We start from the raw sequence: 7,828 nt of genomic DNA, 5'->3' as shown, positions 1-7,828 counted from the left end.
AGTGTGAGTTTTAAGTCACCAGGTCCAGGATTTGAACCGTGATTGACTGCATGGGAGTCCAATGATGTCACCATTATGTAATTTGCTGATCCCTGTTGTCCTGATTTTTAATTATTATTTTTTTCTTCTTTTCAGTTACTTGAACTGACTGAATCAGAGTTTTGTCTTCAAGGTCAGAGGTTCATTCTTCTGCATGATCTAATCTGCTGTTGATACTTTCAAGGAAGGTTTTGATTTTCTGCATTATATTCTTATTCTTTTTCTCCAAATGTTATGTTTGATTCTTTTTCAATGTATCTATTTCTTTATGGAGTTTTACCTTCAAGTCATGGAAGGATTTTTCTTCTCTCCTGGAATTGGTCGCCTGTTTTCTCTTGTATCTCATTGAGTTTTGTTACCATGAATATTCCTAGTTCTTTTTCTGACATTTCTGTACTTCCTTGTGTTTTACCCATTGTTGGTGAGGATTTATCATATTTCCTTGGGAGTGAGGTATTTCCTTGTTTTCTCCTATTTCTTGAAGCTCTGCTTTGATTTTTAGTCATCTGGTAATATTCTCAATAGTTCCTATTGCTCTGGAGTATGTTTCTGTAAATACTCGCTCCCGCCCTTCCCCAAGGTGTGCATTAGCTCTGTGTCAGTTTTCCTCCTCTACTGTGAGTGGGAGTATGGAATCCACAGTGGAAGTTTTGGGGTCAGGATTTCAGAGGGGAATTTCTCTCCTTTTACTGCTCAAGGAATACTGGAGGAAGAATACTTCCAGGGTCCCTGTCTTTAGGTGTTTGGCTCCTATTTACCCAAATCTTTCTGCTCCTAGTGTGACTGGAGTCTGAGTTTCTAGCTCTTCTGTCTCAGGGATCACAGGAACCATGTTTTGGTTCTTGAAGGCCCTGAGCATCCCCTTCTCCCTGATAGCAGGCTGGGCGGGGATCCCTGATGAACTCAAGCCAAGCATCTATCTCTTCTTTCACAGCATGAATTACTTCCAATGCATTAGAACTATGGGAATTTTGTTCTTTTTTTACAGTAGCAGCTACTAAAAGAAAGGAAAATAGAACTTTAATTTCTTCAAAGTAAACTTACGTATAGCATATTCATATTGTATTTACATAACATATCTCATAAATCAATGTGTCTTATGTTCAAGAGGCTTTAAAAATCATTTATCTCCATAACACATAATTGGAATACGCATTAATTTTTATAATACCTAAGTCTATGCTATAGTAGAGACATACACGTACCAAGTGGCTAATATAGGTTTATTTGCTTTGATCCATACCTTTCTTCTTTAATATAAAAGATTCAATATATTAACATATAAAATATCTTTTTAATCAATGCACCTACTTGTTTTTTAAAGAATTATTTAATTTAATTATTATTATAACTTTATTTATTATTATTATTATTATTTTCCAATTTGACCAGGGAGAGACAGCGAGAGAGAGGGAAAGTGAGAAAGGAAGCCCTTAGGTCTGGGACTTGAACCATGGTTGGCCAAGTGGGAGTCCACACCTTTAACTACCACACCACCTGCCAGCCTTTGCATCTACTTATTGATTACAAAAAGCCAAAAGTAAATTTAAAAAAAAATTACATGTAATTTGAACCAACATTGGGACACATAAATTTAAGGTAGATATAAGGCATTCTCAGTCTTTTCTAAACTTTTCTTGGATTAATATGGTCAGAAAGAGTAAACAGATTGCCATGTCTCTTGCATGAACTTTTAAGATAGGACATAAGACTTCACAGAAATTCCTGCAAGCGATAGGTTTTGCAGCATCTTCAATCGTCCACCTTTCTCTCCTCACATTATTTTCTGGACTTAAACAGTAAAGTTTGAGAAATAGTGACATAAAGAGCTGATTCTGGATTATAGACCCCTTTTGCTTAGAGAGGGTCACAATTTATTTATTCACCCATCCGTTATTGGCAGCCTACCATGTGCTGCATTGTATAAAGTGAGCTTTCTTCCCTTCTCCCTCCATACACCAAAGGAGGCAGCTTCCATTCACTTCAGCAATCCAAGCTCCACTTTAACCCCACACATTTTTTAAGTGTTTTGGAAGGCCTGACTGTACTCAAAATCATCAGCATGGAGCATAATATGATGCCTTGTGCTGAAGTCCTGCTCAGATGCTAAAGTCTGACACCTCAGAAAAACAGCTAACTGCCTTCCCCTAGTGAGGAGCCCTTCTGGGTGCTTTCTGAGCCAGTGCAGGAGATCTGATGTGGATACTGTAAGAAACAGTTTAAAGACTAAATGTGTACTCATTGATGGGGTCTTAGAAACCTCCACGCCTCATACTTTTTTAGATCTAAAGGTTATATATATATATATATATTTCTGCATTCACCTTTCTTGCCCAGTGGACTTTGCAGAACCCAAGGACTTTATGTTACCCAAATGAGTGTCCATGAAATGAAAGTTCAATTACTGTGGTAGGTGGGCTTAGTCAGGGAAATAAAGATGTTTGCTAAATTTAGATGGCTCTTTGTAATGCTCCCTCATCACACAATGTGTTTTCAGAACACTAAATTTGGAAAGACAAGCATTTCCCCCTAACCAGCTTCATTCACCCTTGAATTGAGCAGAATTGAAAACATTCGAGAGCAGTGACTTATTTGAAGTCTTATTAACTGTGAGACGTCCGTTGGCTCAGGGACAGTTAGTCTATGCGGTGAACAAAGATGAGTGCGTGTGAACAGCTGTCAAGAAGGACTCATGATCAATCTCTGTTTTAAAAATAACCAGCAAGTTTTCATTATAGCACAAGATAGATTTTTACTTGGAATAATTCTCACCAAATAAAGGACATGCCCAGTGGTGTATGTGGTCGTTTTTAATTTGACAGAAAATCTACTGATTTCAGTGGACGTGAGACTGTCATGGTTGTGGTTTCAATTTAATGAAATGCCTAACTTAGAGAATTGATTATCTTCGTTAGAATTGTTATCATTTGCCTACAGGAAGAATCAGCTGCCTGTGGTTTTCCGTCCATTTCCTGCCTGGGTGAGCCTTTGGGAGCCTTTACTTGTAGACCTCCCTTAAGTAGTAATCCTTTAACCTATTAATATTTTTTAGTTAATAATTGCCCAAGGATTGTTTTATCACTTTTAATTTTCCAAATTTAGAGTAGAGAACTTCTGGTCCCCTCTCATGTTTATCTGATATCTATGTTTTTATTTTTCACTTTTGTTGACCACACTGTTGTTTTATTTTTTTGTTTGTTTGTTTTTAAGAGAGATTTTTTTGCTCTAGGGTATGTGCACTTGCCAGAGAGACAGAGACAGAACAAGATAAATTAAACCCCGGGGGGATGCCCACGCCTCAATCCCTTCTCCCCCATTCTTCTCTTTGGATTTTGAGCATACGTGCATATGCACCTGGAGTGAGTTTTAAGCCATCATGTCTGGGACTCGAATTGCAGTTGACTATGTGGCAGTATAGCAATGTAACTTTTTTTTTTGGGAGGGGGGAGACAGGTTTTTGCTATAGGGTACGTGTGCTCGCCAGAAAGACAGAGAGAGACAGAGAAACAGAAAGCGAGAAATCATCCCCAGAGGGGATGGCCATGCCGCAATCCCTTCTCCTCAGAGAGGATGGCCACGCCGCAATCTATTCTCCTCCATTCTCCTCTCAGGATCTTGGGTGTGCATGCACACGTGCCCAGTATGAGTTTAAGCCACCAGTCTGGGACTCACACCACAGTCAACTACGTGGGAGTCCAGTGACATAGCCATTATGCCAACTGCTGGTCCCACACTTTACTGTTATGCCATCTGTTGGTCCTGACGACACTGTTTTTTATCTCTGCTCTTTTACTGAGCATGTATTGGACTCCTTTCTGTCTCATATATTGAACTTCTTTTCCTAATCTTCTGTAATTGTTCTCTCTTCAATGAAGATTGAAGCAACAATACCAGCGAAGTCCCTGTGAAGGCACCAGGGTCACACACAGAGATCCATAGCCGAACAGCTACAGAGTACCCAGCCCGTCTGCACTTGCCCCTTCTGGGCCCTAGGGGGAAGCTCTTATTTGGCTTTTATGAAGACCTCAGTCCTTACCTTTTAAAAAAAATATTTATTTTAAAATTATTATTTATTTTTAATATATTCAATTGCTACATATCATTTAGCTTGTAGAGAGAATTCACCCACCCTGAAATACTCCTAAGAGCAATCCAGTTGAAAATAGTATAGACATTATCATCAACAGGTTATAAACCATTTCTGTGTCCCACAGCTGTGTTACTTCTCTATTTTTCTCCTTAAACCCCTTCCCTACATTCTTCTCCTCTTCCACCCTCCCTCCACACTATATGGAATGTCCATAACTATTTTCAATGCTTTTATGCACTCCAATCTTTCAGTTTCTACCATAGAGTGCGGACAGTTGGTATATGTTAAGCAGAGACATACAATGTCTCTCTTTCATAGCCTGATTTGCTCAGTCCTTGTCTTAACTGGTTAAAAGAGACTAAAGCAAGCAAAATCTCTCTTGCAATTTAAAAACAAACCTAACTACTCTTATAAGAAGATATTTCAAGGAGAGCTCAAAGAAGGCACTGCTGCTTCACTTGACTTTCAGTGTCACTCAAGGTCTCTATGAAAAGACTTATGCTTTTTTTTTTTTTTTTTTAAATTTGCTAGAGGGGATGTGCACACACCAGTGAAAGACAGAGAGAGAAAGAGAGGGAAAGTCAGAAAGCACCCACAAGGGGGATGGTCACACCACACTTCCTCCTCCTCCACTTCATTTTTTAATGATTTTTGGAATGCATACACGTGCACTGATATGTTTCACAAGTCATTGGTTCTGAGATTCAAAATGTGCAGCCCACCATGTGGGATCCAGCCAGCTTAACTACCCCGCCACTGACTGGCCCCAAAACATACTTTAAAACTATCACACTCCATGTAATTGAGCTTAATGGTCCTTTCCTTGTTGGTTAGTCAATATTGAGCTGCAGAGATGATGCAGAAAATGTAGGCAAGCATGATTATTAATCCCTTGTGTACAGAAGCCTGTCTAGGTCAAAGATAGGACAGAAATGCATTTACTTTTGAGTCATTGATAGGTACTTGGATAACAATTTGTCTTCTTTATTTAGGTCTTTATAGCATAGCATTGTTATTAAAAATACTGCATTTGGAACCAGCAGATAGCATAATAATTATGTTGCTGGACTCCTACATAGTCGATCATGGTTCTACCTGACCCAGTAGCTTAAAACTTATGCTGGGCACATGTGTGTGCATGTCCAAAATCCCGAGAGGAGATTGGAGGAAAAGGGATTGCAGCATGGCCATCCCCCTGGGATTGGGGGGGGGGTGATTTCTTGCTTTCTGTCTCTGTCTCGCCAGTGAGCACACACACTCTATAGCAAAAATCTCTCTCAAAAAAGAAAAAAAAAAAAACCACTGCACACTTAGAGATTATGATTATAGCAGAGTTTAGGATTTATAATGTCAAACATAGAGACTGGCTAGATCTTCCTAAGATCCATGAGTGATACCAGGTGAGAATGACTGAAAAATTTCAGACTCTAGTTTAAATCATCCATTGAGAAAAATATTGATTGTATATCGGTATGCCAATCAAGTTTCATTGATTCTAAATTAATTTTCTAAGCTCACAAATCTAGCAAGTGGAGAGTAATCCAATTCGTCCTCTTATGCCAGAATTTGTTCACTTTATCACATGGATTCCTCAAAAATCATGCCTTGGTAAAATAAAGTTTAAAGTCTATCAGTTATTACTTTTCTCTAGTTAAGCACTGACAAGAGTGTAGCTCACTCAGTGTTTTTAAAGAGATAAAGAAGGAAATTGAATTTAAAGCAAGAATTCAAGACATGCGTTAGTTGCCATATGAATATTAAACTTGATTTAACTTACTCTGACATAATCTTCCATTTGGCATTAACCAAAACTTACTTTTTTCAATTTTTAGAGTAATTTTACTTAATCTGGCCTTCCATAGAACATTTTCCTCTCAATATAGTACACAGAAGATTTTGTGGTTAGGTAAGTCTGGGAAATGACCTGTGTAATAACCTAATTTTGATGTGTTAAAAAGTATATAAAGGGATCAGCAGATGGTGTAATAGTTATGTCACTGGACTCCCATGTAGTTGACCATGGTTCAAGCCCCAGACCTAGCAGCTTAAAACTAACACAGGGCTCATATGCGTGCATGCCCAAAATCCTGAGAGGAGAATGAAGGAAAAGAGATTGTGGTGTGGCCATCCCCCCAAGGAGTAATGTCTCACTTTCTGTCTCTCTGTTTCTCTCTGTCTCTCCAGCCAGCACATGCAAACTATAGCAAAAATATCTCTTTCTAAAAAAAATTAAAAAGTATATAAAAACATTAAAGGCTCTGGGAAGAAGTGCAGTAAAAAGTAATAGGAATCCTGCTTGACTGCAAGTCTGTATTTCCCAAAGTCACTAAAGCTCAGAACACTTTTCAGAACCTATTGAAGTGCCAGATGGTGTATGTTCAGGAGCACACCCTGGAGAACTCTGCCGCAGCTACACCGTGTTAAGAGGGCTGTTCTCCAGTTCAGTTATGAAAGCCAGGTCGGCCAAAGTTTCATCTGTCTCTGTCTAACCTTTTCACATTAACTGGCTTGATGTCCTCACACCTTAATTCTCCTCACAACCTTTACCCCACCATTTCCAGTTCAGAAATACATTGTGAAACAATTGCCATATATGGAAACAGTGTTTTAAATTTACTAATCATAATGAAAAGTTGAAAACAGCATTGTCTCTAATAACCAAGAAACAAATAGGTAAATTATATAATAACATATTAAATAGCTATCAAAATGTATTTTCAATAACTAATGATAGAAAAAAGTGATACATGCAAGGTACACTGCATTGGAGTTTGTGAGCACCAAAGAGGGCATAACAAGGCCATCCGGGTTGGACAGCAGCAGACTTCTGCAGGCTGCAAAGATGAGGAGGCAGGCAGTAACATGGCGCTGGAGTGGGAGGCATGAACACCGGAACCAAGACCAACTTGTCTAGCAATGGAATGATGAGCTAGAGCCACAGAGGAGAAACAATTCTGAGGAGCTCACGGAGGTTCAGGCAGGAGGAGATGCACTTGGCTTCTCTCTTCCACCCAATACAGGCTCCTTCCCTTGTCTTCCTTCCTCTAAGCTCAGTCAGAGACAGCAGACCTGGGACCCTAGGAAACGCAAACGCAGGGCTCAGTGCCCCCATGATAGGACGCAGAACTCATGAAAGGCATGGCATGGCGATGACGTACCCTTGCTCCTGGCCACAGCCCCAAGAGCTGGGCCAATTGTTCCAAAAGTTCGAAGCGCTTTCTCAAAGGTTCTGCGTAATTTTAACTATCTGATGCCATGTTTTAAGGGTTCTATTAATTTAATTATTTACTTTTTATTTTTGTATTTAGATGTTTAAAGTTTATTTCTTCATGAACTAGAGAGAGACAGAGACAGAGGCAGCACCTCCCAGAGAGTCCTGATGCTGCCAGTCACACCCCCCCTCTCAGCCAGCCTTAGCATGAATGACATGTGGGGGGTGGTGTCTATATTTGAATTGAAAACCTTCCTGAGTGGAATTTACGCAGACATCATGCTTTAGCCCCCTGTTACTGTCTGGCCCCTACTTTTTAGTTTTTGAGAACTTCACAGAACCATCTGGAAAAGACCACTGGAAACTAGACAAATGTTTTAAAAATAGAAATCATCTAATACAGTCCTTGCTTGTATCTTTGTGTACTTTTTTAGCATTTAATTGAAAGATGCCATCAAAATGACTTTTAAAATGTTCCCTTTTCCAAG

Source organism: Tupaia chinensis, unplaced genomic scaffold, assembly GCF_000334495.1.
Source record: "Tupaia chinensis unplaced genomic scaffold, TupChi_1.0 Scaffold000555_1, whole genome shotgun sequence".
Classification (NCBI taxonomy): Eukaryota; Metazoa; Chordata; class Mammalia; order Scandentia; family Tupaiidae; genus Tupaia; species Tupaia belangeri.
The sequence above is the reverse complement of the archived record's forward strand: the minus strand, read 5'-3'. Positions refer to the sequence as shown.